Genomic DNA, 14,077 nt, shown 5'->3' on the forward strand with positions numbered 1-14,077 from the left:
CAACAATATTTTGTTGCCTCTTAGTAATCAAACTTACTTATAAATTATATGAACATTAATCTTCTTACCTAAAAAATGTAAGCTGCAAATCTGTAATTGCACTGAGGGAAACCAGGCCTTGCGATCGATGATTGCTATCCATTGCATAACCTTCTTTAAAAGTTATGCGATAAAATGACAAGTTTGGTTTGCATCCTTGAATGCAACCGACTGTGCAACACTCAATCATTTTTAGAGGTGAAATTAACTAAATAAAAGCAATATCAAGCCACCAGCTATCTGGTTTTTGTTTTAGCAAGCTTCATAGGAGTGCAAAGATTGTTTTGAAGTTAATCGAAATTTAAAATTTGAAATGTTTTGCCCAAAATTACTTATTTTTATGAACTTGTTCTGGTGTCAAACTCGTGACACTGCTGGGAAATCCCTGACCGCTTCTTTGCTGCGACCAGCCTCGCCATTTTTGACATGATTCATATCCTCCCTCCACGCAGCCCGGATCAGAAAGTCGAGCCAGCAGCCTGAAACAGACTTTGCCCTGGCAACATCAACACCAGTATTAATACACAACCATCACTCTCCCTCCTGCATCTAAATGTTTCATTACAGCCAAAGCGCAGACACAATTTCGTGGCCTATATGGGGCCACTTACAAGCAAGCGCGCTCTCTTAAGGGAAAAGCAAAGCATGACAAATTGAAATAAATGAGAGAGGGAGAGATGGGAAGAAATGTGTAGGAGGAGGATGACAACCACAAGGTCTCCATATGCTCTCACAGGGAAGAGAAGTCATGTATTCTCTTAATATATTTTGTTTTTCTCCCATGGCTGTCAAAACTCTCGTTCTTTTTCACTGTCACACTTTAGCATTGGCCAGACAACCGACTAATAGCACAGAAGCAACTGTAAAAGACTAATTAACCTTAAATACGTCAACAATGATTTGACTGTTGCGTGTCATATCAGAAATAAGTCTTACATCATTTCTTTTAATGGATGATTGTATGTTTGATAAGTGGACAATGAATGCTGTTTTACCAGGCGATTAAAAGAAATTTACTCAGATGCAAACCAGACCGATACATCATATCCTTATAAGATGGATTTACAAGTAGGATAAGTTAGCATAAAATCTGGAATAGGTCTGGGCTTTTTGTATTCAACTACAAGAGTCTGGCAATTTAAACATCAAACATATGACAACTCAATTTAGATAACCTAATCAATTACTCCGCAGACATGAGATTGTAAGAAGAAAATATGTTCTGCCCTCGAGCCTTTATTTGGAGATGATCTCATAAAGTGAAACTCTGAGCATTTCTCTATGTCATATTGTGAAATTTATGATACTGGTAGGTTTAAAACAAACAAACAAACAAACTGAAAAAACTCTCAACAATCAAGAATAAATAAAGTTGGATCACATGTGAGAATAAAATGATACAGCGCCTTGCAAAAGTATTTAGAAATTCACCAGTATTTAATTTATTAGATAGACCAACAAGAACAGGAGACAGCTGCAAAGAAGGGGATAAATGCTGCGCAGCGTCTGAATTTTGGTTTTAGGTTATGAAGATTTATATTTTCATTAATTTCACTCATTTTCAGGAATAAAGACTGACTTTTTGCTACAGGCTCCATTATTTGCAAATAATAATAATAATAATAATAAGAATAATAATAATAATACAATTTTAAAAATAAAGAAAGCTAAATCTGAGCTAATTCTTTTATAACTTAACCCTAGAATGATTTTTCCAAAACTTTATCTCTGATCTGTCTGCTGTGATCCTTGGTCCCCATGATGCTGTGATCTCAGGTCTTTACAGAACAGTTGCATTTATATTGAGATGACACAACAGTGGCATACTGTAGCCACCTTACATGCAGGTGACTGCATTCAATTTTATTTTGGTTAACTAGAGTAAAAGAGGGCAAATACAAATGCATGGCATCGTAGATTTTTTTCGTAGATTAGGCCAAGAAGAGACTCCATCCCACCAAGTGGGCCGTCATGGCAACCAGGGCCCTTTAATCTACCAATTTCTCATGCATATACTGTTTGTTACATAAACCCCCCTCCTAACACACATACACACGCCTCAATCTCGAAGCCCCAAACTCACCTAACAGCTCCTCCACCAGCAGCCAGTCAGTCAATCACACTTCAGTCTCATCTCTCTCCTCTGATTGGATTGTTCCTTGTCTTGACCTTCACGCACAGCTGACTGCTCGAATGACAATGAGCAGGCAATCACCTGTTCTGCTGTCAGTCCACAGAAAAAAGAGCAACACTGACGAGAACACCTGTTACATTAAATCGCTTAGACTGGAGTGAATCTCAAAAATAATTCCTAAATTGAGAGTTGGGGTCTGAAAAATAGAACAGACAAGGGAATTTTTCTTTTAGTCACACCTCTTGATCCATGCCAAATCCCTCCATGCACACGGCCTGGTGATATTTGGTTTCTTCCAATGAAAAGGAAACTAGCTATTTATGGCTGATAAATTAAAAGCCACTTAATATGTATTTTCCAGTCATATGATGCCATTTTATAGCACAATCAAGTCATTACATTACCTTCAGTTGTGATAAAAATACTGGATATATCAAATATGTCTTGAAAGAAATTTAACATTGTAATTTGGCACCTTGAAATTGGGCCTTTTTAATAAAGGCCCAATTTTTTTTAAGAAAGCCTGAGTCCTCCCAAGCGTTTTGCAAAATTCAAGGATTTCTCAAACATGCGTGAAAGCAGAACTAGGCACGTTTTTGATGAACATAACATGATGTAAAGCTCAAAAAAAGTTAATTTTACATAATAGAACCCCTTTAAGGACCAATAACTTTAAAATACCTTCCAGGAAATAAAGACATTATTTTTATGGAGATTATCTGTTCTTTTTTTTGGTGCTTCTTCAGGCATTTATGGCATGACAGACGTATTCACTTATGAGTTGCAGCACTGTGCGTAGAGAAATTCATAACAGGAAGTTCTCATTATCTGGTCAGTTAGCTCCTCTTATCTTTCCCCTCATCTCATCACTGACTGCTACCTCGGTGCATAGAACTGACACTATAAAAATGATTTTTTTTTTTAATGAATGAGCTGTGATTAAACCAAAATATAATCTGGTTGTGAAAATGACTTACTGTGAAGACAACATGAGGTTTCAGAGGTAAAAATACAGCTAAAGCAAAATTGTCAGTTTGGTATCTTTTTGTTGTGAGAAAGTTTTGTGGGAAGTTGGTGCACAAACTTCATTTTATATATTTTATGACATAGTGTTTCAATAAAGCCAGGCTGAGTTAATACCTTGAAGAGCCATGCCATGTTGTCTTTTAGGACCTGTTTCCATCAGGTTTACACATCAAGAGACTGAACTATTTTTGCACACTCTGCTTGCCCAACTCTGACTGGTTTCCTGTTCCTGACGAAGGAAAGCATCCCCATCATGATAGCACCACCGTCTTGTTGAGACGTTGCGCTCACGTACAATTGTAGTTTTCAGTCATCAAATATGTTTTGCAAGTATGCCAGCAATTTCAGTTCTTGCTCCTGTTTAACCAGAGCATATCCTTGTGCTGCAGAGCATGCAATGTCTTTCACCCTAAGATATAATTCAGGAAGGTACAAATAGTCTTGTTGACAGATTCTCCCACCCTGGAGCTGCTTCAGATCAGCTGGATTTATGCTGAAATTAAATTGTTCACAATTTTTTTGGGAGACTCCTGAAGGCAACTGGATGAACCGGAATTTGCGTTAGGGTGATAAGCCAAAGGAGGCTAATTTCAATTTCATGTCAGACTTTCGAGATTCCTATCAGACTTATAATTTTAGTGTTAAAAATACATTTCTGTGAACAGAATTAAATCCTTGTTATTGTATTATGTACAACTGATTCATGTATGATGTCTGAAAACACATTTCTTTCTAGGTGTGTTTTCTTCTTGTCTCGCCAGATTTGTCAAGAATTCAATTAGATATCTGGAGATCTGCCTTGCCTTTGATATGAACTCTAGTAGATGTTTTATTTACATTTCGTGTCGACACTGTTTCACTTCTGAAACAGTGAATTTTCTCACATCTGTCTACAGAAGCATTGACAACAGAGCTGTTATCTCCATCTCCATTCCCTTCATCGTCGCCCAGCCCATTAGCAAACGAAAGAGGAACCCTGTGCACTCCTCTGTCTTCCCGGCCTCCTTTCGTCTCATCCGACTACAGATGTGTCAGGGCTGGACGGCTGAGAGGGGGAATAAAAAAAAGGATTTGTTGCCGTATTGGCTCTGGCATTTTGAAACAACAAGAGACAAAGATGGCAGAGATTAGAAGGGGAGCTTTGTTCTGTCCGTCTTTGTTCTGAATAATCTGATCACATGTGCAAAACAGAGACGCTGGTTCAAGATAACAACCGAAATATGAGCCAGAGCAGGCTTTTTGGAGTTAAGTCAAAAGGTGCAGCTGATATCATGAATATTTGAGTTGAAGCTGTGCATCTAGACTATCGGTGCTAAACTGTGTTTGATAAAACAATAATAATTAAAAAGATTTTCAAAGTGCTCAATCACACACTTTTGGCTTTTATTACACTTTAAGATGAGCTTACGTTTAGTCCTTTGTCATTCTGTCTGTCTACATAATTGTTTGTTGATGCACGGACCAGTATGCTTCAGTGTTAGTATTTCATACTACATTGCTCTAAGCAATGCACACTAGCATGTCTGCTACATTTATTGCAAGAAAAACAAAAAGCATTTCTGTTTCATTTGTTGCAAGCATTCAGTTTTCAGGTTCAAAACCGTCTGAGAATAAGAAGCCGCTTTACTCAACTCCAATTTAGGACCCTATCGAATGAGGCATTTCTTTAAACTTTGCCATCCTATTCCAGATCCTAATATTCACACCTATTCCCCAAGTATTTATTGTTTGATGCGCCATGTAAATCCAAGTATCTGGAGGCACAGTGAAATTGGTAGTCATTTCATTCGATTTGCTGGGAGTGTTGAGGAATTATTATTTTCCTCCGGCCTGGATTTAGTTTGCAGAGCTAAATAGCAGCTAAATGCAGGAGGGAGGAAGCAAAATGCCTTCCAGTCTGCATCCAGTGTTTCCATAGTTATAAAAGTTATGAGAACAAAATGCAAACTTACTTCATTTTCTGTGCATTGTGACAAATAAAGGATAAAAACACACCACTTTTGGAAAGTGGAAGAATAAATTGCATGTGCTTCTGCAGTTTCAGATAGGTTTGTTTAAAACACTGTGAGCTATTTCTTTCTTTCTTTATTGTGTCTTTTATCGTTTTCTGTTGCTTGTTTGTGTCAGTTTAGAATTACTTAGCACGGCCTTGCCCCAAAAGTGCACACAAAAGTCGCAAGAAAAAAATAGGCGTCTGTCATGTCATACTGGAACACACTCAGAGGACTCATTACTTCCTGTTGTTTTATAATAACTTCACCTTTTAATACTCCTAACCTAATACTTTGAAATAGTTGCGACTTCAGAGCCAAAATTGTTACCTATTATTTGTGCATGCATGACACAAGACCACAAAAGATAAACACTATTTGTCACACACCAAAAATAAGTAGGTGTCATAGTCGTGAAACTTTACGATATTCATCGTTAAGCTTACATCAACTTTCATGTTGAACATTTTCGGATTACATCTAGCTTTATGTTGATTATGTCAAGACAAATATTTTTGTTGTGAGACGTGAGAAGACATCATAGGTGTTTTGAATTAAACTTAATCTCCTTTGGTTAAGGTCAGAAAAAGTTCTCATTGCCCTTTTCTTCCATCTTATTTCCTGCAATGATTATGATATCTATAAAAAGCTTCAACGATGCAAAGAACAACATGTGAATGTGTGAAAACATTTGCCATAGCTTGATGTCATGGTAACTTGGTTGTAAATTAATGTGTCTTTGTAGTTCGGCTGCTGAATAGAAGGAGGAACGCGACACTGAAAGGCTGCTCATTGCAGCTGGATGAATACTAATAATCTGTCATCTTTTTTCTCTGTTCTTTATTCGGTATGCTTGAAAGCCCCACACGGCTGGTCCTCATTCGTTCACGCAGCTTTGTAAAAAAAAAAAAAAAAAGGGGTCAAAGAGCAGCCTCATCAAAGGGTCATTTGTAAGTCCCAATGGGGAAGTGGGTCTGCTTTTTTCCCTTAATGAGCTTGGCTCAATGCAACTGTTTTTACGCAACAATGGGAATGGTTATGCCTCTAAATGAAGCTTTATGAAAGCAAACTGTGAAATCAGGCAACTTTGTTTGCTTAAGAGAATAAATAATGTAGATCTGCAGAACAGTTTGCTGGAAAGCTATTTTTATGGAAACAAATTTATGTAAAACCGTGAAGCTTTGCCTCCCAACCATTCTCTCCCCTGCACATATTTGCCTCAAATGAAAATAAATGCACATGCTTACCTACATTATAATAATAATTACAGTAGGCCACTTTTAACTGAAATTTGCAGTTATATTAGACCTTATTTTTTAACTAAGCTGGTTTTAGTGTGCTAGATGTAAATGCATAATCATAGTCACTAAACAGATAAAAAAAAAATCCTGCCCTCATAGCATAACTTTGAAGTAATCTACTAATTTATAAAAACATACACATGAACATTCACACATGGGAGCTGCTCCTCGGGCAACAATAATCAATTAGAATATTCTGGCAAAGGCTGGCTGCACCATGTAAATGATTTGATACAAATGAGCCTTTCCTAATTAAACGGTCTAATTTGCTAAAAGGTGTGTGAACATGTGTGTGTGACAGAGAAAGGAAGGCTTGTGCTTGGGCCAGCTGAAACATGTAGCAACAACTGAAAAGCCCAGGGTGCTGCAGTAGATGATAAATGGCTTTTTTTCTGAAGGTGTTATGATAAACACCGAATATGCTTTTGTTTTTGAGATCCATAGCGGTGCTTGTTTAACACAGGAATGATTTTGTTTAGTTTCAGTTCAGTCGAGATGAGCAGAAGTCATGTGCCTTAAGGAAATATTATGTGAGTTAAATATGTTCGGATGTTCCCTGCAGAATCACTCTGCTTACTTGTGCTCAGGCCGGCCCGTGTGACCCAAACCGCAGAGCTGACCTCCAGGTTGAAAAGTGCAAACTTTAACGACAACTTGGACTTGGAGTTTTGGAAATGTATGTGAGAAGTCAGTGGTGTCCAAAATGTTTTTTCACAGGGGCCAAATTAATCAATTCAGAAGTATTGGCATGCTCCTAAAAAAAAAAAAAAAAAAAAAAAGAAAGAAAATAGAAAAATTACAATGATTTAATTTAAAAATGTGTCCACCCAATGATAAGTAAGCAAATAAAATTGGAATTAAACACATGAAGTTGTCAGTATCCTTGTAAGAAAGGAACGTGTAACTAATTTTAAACCAAAACTGAAAAAGATTTTTAAATGTTTTCCTTTATTAGAACAAAGGCATTCAGGCTTTCTTTTGGACGTGATTGAATAAAAATGGAAAGAAAAAATCATCAGTGATCACTAAATACAGAGAGCATTTTCAAAGAAATGCTGCTGCTGCTACAACCAGGCTCCTCCATGCTGTAGCAAAGATGCAGATATGCTGCCACTAAGATAATGAACCCACATCACTGGAACATGGAAGTACTATGCTTTCTTACAATTATTGGAGAGCTATAATGTTTTATCATTTGTGACAGGGAGCTTGTTGGTATTTTCCAAAAGGTCTCCTTACAGAGACCACACACATTCTGGCTGCTTTTGGAGCTGTTTCATAAAGAGGCCAAAACAGCAGCTAACCACTGAACCACAACACATTTACAAACGTTTTTTATTGCTGTTGTGATCAAATCTTAGAAATGTTAAATCTCATGTTAATGCCCTATGTTGCACTGATTTCACCTCTCAAACAAATTTTCTCAAACTCAAAATTCAAAGTTTGATAGCATTCAAAACTCAAGTTCCCAAACTGCGCAACTTTAAAAGTCAAATTTTTACTGCTCTTCACTTTCATCTGGAGCCTATGCATATCACACCAACCACTTGTCACAGATTCTCTGTATGATATGCTATAAAAGCCTGTTACCAGCTCCACACAATAAGGTCACACATCACAGTGTCAGGATGAAGGTGTTTGCTTTTTATTTTCCTTCACTCATCCACCTCCACAATCGCTCTCCAGCTCTGAGCGCCCTGCACGGTGTGCCGACTGATGGATGAAGTATTTGGGGGCGTAGACTGTCTTTATGACAGATCTGGGTTGACTGCTTCTCATCTGGTCCCCGTGTCGTCTGCTTTACAGGAGCAACAGGCGGTCTTCTTCGGTGTTCCAGCACAATCCGTCTGTATGCCGCATTAAACATGCAGCCACATGCACGAATGCTCCGGTGGCTGTTTTACAATCTCTCGTCTCATTTCTCTCCAACATTTCTAGACACACCTAACTCGTCCCGACCCTGTCGCTCTCTGTATCTTCTGCATCACACTTTCCAATACGAACAGCTAGGAGTTCCCTGGTGTCAATAAATCATTCTTGAGCAGCTCCATCAGACTTAATCAACCACTATGTAAACATGGCTACTAATCCATCGCCAGACAGCCTAACTCCCACTTGGTGGTGTCCTCGACTTTATTATATCTGCCGGCTCTCGCCTGGGACTTTCAGGTCAGTTAAGTTGTGAGAAGAGCAATGTCTTGATGTTTTCACTGTCCATGGCCTTCAGTAACCTGCTACTGTCAGAGAGAGAGAGAAAGAGAGAGACAGAGAGAGACGCATCGGACACCAAGGTTCTGATGGCACACAGACAAAAGACACAGATAAAAGTATTTGACTTTAGATGATGATTATTAATAAGAGGTCTGTTGACCAGAAAAGATGAAAGGTCTACAGAGACAAATTTCAAATAAAAACAGAGGGTTAAATTACTACTGCCAGTTCTAAGTGTTATGCACAGTCTTGCAAAAATCATTTTCACCCTATAGACACTTTTCTACTTTTATAACCACAATGCTCAAACACCTATATTATATAATAACTTTATCTAAAGGGCCAACACAAATTAGTGTCAAATTGGGAGGAGGAACAAGAACTATTCATGTTTTTCAAATAAAAATAAGAAAAGTGTGCTGTGCTTTATGTTCAGTTACTTTTAGCCTTATCACTGAATAGCATATGAACTCAAAAACAGAAATGTACTTTGAAGGACTCAGACGTTTGTTAAAGACCATTAATCAACTAACAGCAACATGAAGAGCAGAGAACACTGCACACAGATCAGGTAGAAAGTTATGGAAAGGTGTACAACAGAGTTGAGTTTTAGAACAATATCCCAGAGATGTGCTGTGTAATCAGAAAAATAATTACACAGACGTAGTTGTCCTTATGGCAAATGAGAGCAATAATCAGATAAGCAGCCAAGAGGCCAATGGTTACTGTAGAAGAGCTCCAGAGATAAACATCTCGGTGGAGGTGGATGAGGACTGATAGCCTGAACAGGATGTACTCTGCTCTTGCTCAAAACCCTCTGGAGATGGGCTCCAGCTTTGCTGCGATCTTCCATGGGACAAACGCTTCTGGACGAGGGAAGAATGTTTTAAAAAGTGCACTTCTCAAGCTAGGTGGCTTTAAGGCATTATTATGCAAATCAAATGCATTCTGATTAACCGACTTGTCATACTGGTGTTGATATATTACGAGCAGAGTAGCAAAAAAATAATACCTGTTTCTTTTTTTTAACAAAAGCAAGCAGATCATGTTAAATGTTTTGATTTAAGGATCGCCCTGTAGAATATCTACCCAACAATCCAAGTTATAAGAGAAAGCCCAGACTGTGCTGTAAGATTTTTTATTTTAGCAGAAAAGCAGAGGAAGGCAATGGCCAGGTTGATAATAAAGTAAAAATGTGGAATTGGGAAACCTGATGTAGTCGAAAGTAATGTAGTCTGGACTTTAAAGCTCTGTAATACTTACTTGCTTAGAAAGTTATGTGTGCAGACAAGCATCAACACCTAGAATACCAAATCAAAACCAGATGTCAAAAAATGCGTGAGCTACAATCAATCTCCTTCATCTTAAAGTGCAAAGCTTTATCCATTATCTAACCTACACTTGAAAACATGCAGTATAAGAGATAACAATTTCAGTATTGAACAACTAATATTAACATTGTAAGTGACCTTCCTCTACCAAGCCAATGATTTTTCATTCTCACTCTCCCAAGATAGCAGCATTTCTTCCTGCAGGCCTTCCCAAGGCACTTATTGATTTTTCTGCAGGCTATACATTAACCAGGCCCACTGGACAATATAAGAGAACAACACAACATAAAGTTCAAAATAGATGATCTCACAGAATTTGAACTAACAAGACACCATGGATCTGTCTCAGCTGCAATTTCACCATGTCCACACAAAAAACACAGTAAGCATTTAATATCATGGTAAATCAGAGCTAATATAATGAATTAGTTAAAGTGTGGAAAGGGCAGAAAAAATGAGGGTCAGACTAATTTTTGTGACCACCGTTAGAACAACATAATAAGAAGGAGGGAATCTAATTTAAAGGGAGCGCGAAGGCAAATTGCAGACACTAAAGCAGAAGAGAAGCAATTAAAATACAACAGTTTAATTTTCATGGGATTGTTCCTCAGCTGCTGCCTCCTTTAGAAACATATTTTTGTCAAACGGAACCCAAACAATTGCATATCTGATTGCACAGTGGATTCAGCAAGAGAGATAAAGGGAGGGAGCAGAAATGAGAAGGGGAATACATGCTGAGAAACAAAACTGAGTTCCATTAACATGACAGTAACCTCCTCTGAGAGATGCACCATCTTGCAAATGTGACAACTATACTGTCATATTTTCAGTTCTGTGTAGTGCACTTTGTCTTCTAGTCAGTTGTGAGCCCAGGTTTGATGTCTGTTTGTTAGTAAGCCGTGCTCCTCTTGCAATGCATTTGTCATAAAAAAAATAAAAAAAAATAAAGACAACATTGGTAGCTATACTAATTGGGACACAAAAAACATTAAATATTTTCTGATGTGATCCTAATGTAAACTACATTCTGAAAATAGGGATGGGTATACATACAGCAATCTGCACATCACAAATTAATATGAAAAAATTTAAAAATACAAATTACACAAAGAAACATGATTATAGGGTATGTCCAGATTGCAGTAGCTGGTGTAAGACTGAAATGATCCTACTATGTGTATCTGGATAAATTGTACCAGGTTATTATTATTATTGCATAAGGATCATGTATCAAATACTCCAGGAGTATCTCAAGGTAACAGCTGTTCCAGTTGCAAGTGTATTTTTTTCTACCACATTTTTTTTTCCATTCAAATTTGCCTTAATGTACATGAATACTGTGTCCACGCTCAGATTTCTTTACTATGACCGTACCTTCCATGTGTAGAATGGCTTTCTGCTCATCAAATATCAAATTGACAGTTCTAACCTTCTTCCAGACAAGCAATGATGGCTGAGAGTAAACTGTTGAGCTCAGGCTCCACAAAGGTTTTCTTTTTGCTTTTATTTTAATGATAAAAAGTGTTTTTGAAGAAGAAGAACTAAGGACAGCATAAAGAGCTGAGAAGCACATAAAAACAAACAATTCTTCAAGACTAGACAATTTATGTTTGTCCTCGGAGCAAAATAGGAGTGTCACAGCATTCTCTAAGGATCTTATCTATACACTAGAAATGCTTTTGTTTTGACGGCTCCACATAATGAAACATGGACATGTAGATCTGACACATTTTTTTGTCTGACCTATCGTAGAAGCGCAGCCTGTTTTGGGATTTTGGAGACTGTATTGTTAAACTATCACATTCTGGCTCTCTGGGACGATTAAAGGAACTTCACAATCACTTTGCACAAACGGCAGCAAAGAACAGTGCAGTTCCATTAGTGGAAATGATAACTAAAAACAAAACAGAATTTCCACTGAACTTTCTGTTTACACAGAGCCTAACCAAGTCACCACGAACAGCCAGCAGCTATAAGAAGTTAGACTTGTTTGTGAAGTAATTTTAAAATTTTGTCAAGTAGAAACCATTTTGAGTGGTCATAGTAGTGGCTGCATTTATTGTCTGTTTTAAGGTGTGTAAAATACACTAAATGAAGTTCAAATCTTTTTTTTTTCAGTGCCATAGTTCCACATTGATCCTACCATATACATTGCAATTGGAATGTATATTCCTATTGCTGATGCATTCATCATTTGCTTCAGCTAAACCAAGCTGAAGCACAGGGTAGCAAATTGTACATGCTTACATTCATGATAGTGGGACAGAAAAAGTTATTTTGTTTTTTCTCTCATGTTGGCATGTTGTGATGGCATCTAAGTGACCTCAAAATGCTGCGTTTTGCTGCACATTGCAAACAGAGAGTTTTGGTTTTCTGCAAAGTTTGAATTGTGGAAAGACAAATATTGGAGCGGTCTTGTGTCAAGTGCCTAAAACATAATGGGCCTGTGTGTGTCACATACAGTATTTATGCCTCATAAATAGAAATAATTTTATTACCTAATGATGTCTTTAGTTTTTTTTTTTTTTTTTTTGCTATGTGTGTCGAAGAAACTTACTGCCTTAAAATAATAATAATAATCATCATCATCATAATAATTATAGTTTGTTGGTGGATAAAGAATCAAAATATAGCTAAAGGAACACACCCATTACTTTAGTGCAGAGCATTCAGAAAAATACCAAGCATGTTTGTTAGATATTAAAATATGCTGTGACTGGAACTATTTTGCTCTCCAATAAGAGGCAGTTATTTACTTAGCTGTGCATGAAACCATGAAGCTCAATTTTAACTGTTTACCGAATTTATTTTCTAAGAAAAGTCAAATATAAAATGAGAATGTCTTCAAAGCAATGAAATAGAAAGACGATTTATAAGTAAATGCAGGCTGTGTGTTTGCGTGAAAGAGAAGAAGAGCATCAAAGTGTGTTTCTGCTTTATGAAATTCTAACAAGAGGGCAAAGGGATATCTCCCCTTTTCATTAGCTGACTGTTTTTGGTGCTCTCACATCTCCCTGGCTCTGTGCCAGTCCACACTCTCTCACTGTCTCCAACTCTAAATAACCGAATACATTATTCAGCAGGGCCCTGTGCCCTTGCTTCTCTTAAATATTAAAACCTGCAAACTGATTTATCTTTCAAAATCCATCCGAATCACACAAGTCTTTCCAGTGCAAACATTTGATTTCTCACGCAGATAAATGAGATGGTGGCTGAGTGCTGAGAAGGAAAAAGGGCAGATTTAGGACATTTCTAGCTGCTACCATTATAACAAAGAATTTGTGTTGCCAAAGATTTATGATGATAGGTGTTTAAGATATAATCACTTAAATTACTGTGGAGTGAAACTATTCTCACTTTTCTTTTAATTAATGTGCCATTTTTGACAATTATCATTTGAGAACTTCACAAGAATGAGGTTTAAGTTGTGCTGCTCAAAAGTCTGGGGATGTAAAATGAGCTGCATTGTACTTTCTACAACTAAAGCTAACATTTAGACTTTTAAAGGCTCAATGAAGGCCTAATGATAAGTCGTTCGTTTATAAGATTTTACAAGTAGACACATCGCATTTGTAGAAATCATTCAGGATTTCCCAACCATTTCTTTAATGATCGGTATTGGAATCCAAATACAGTGTGGTGGCAGAATTTGCAAGATTTCTGGTGTTTCAACATTTTTGTCGTAATTGCTTCAAGTCATTAAACTACCTTTTTTTTTAACTAGTTAAATATATTCTGGGTAACTACAAAAAGCAGATTTCAATATATTTTAATGATTTTTCTGAAATTAATGAAAATTGATTTAATTTCTTAAAGCTGCAGTGTGAAACTTTTATTAAATAAAAATGTGTTTTACACAACTGTCACTATGTTGTGACACTATGAGAAAGATAATCTGGGCTTGTGAGTAATCTTTGATTTAATACCAATTTTTTTTTTTTACATTAAGACAACTGATTAGGTCTTAAAACCTGATAACTCCCAAATTAAGAAAGAATAGCTTCTAACAAATGTCACAGTTAATGGCTTCACTAATACTTTGTT

Source organism: Poeciliopsis prolifica, unplaced genomic scaffold (assembly GCF_027474105.1).
Source record: "Poeciliopsis prolifica strain line A6 unplaced genomic scaffold, Auburn_PproV2 SCAFFOLD003, whole genome shotgun sequence".
In the NCBI taxonomy this organism is placed as follows: Eukaryota; Metazoa; Chordata; class Actinopteri; order Cyprinodontiformes; family Poeciliidae; genus Poeciliopsis; species Poeciliopsis prolifica.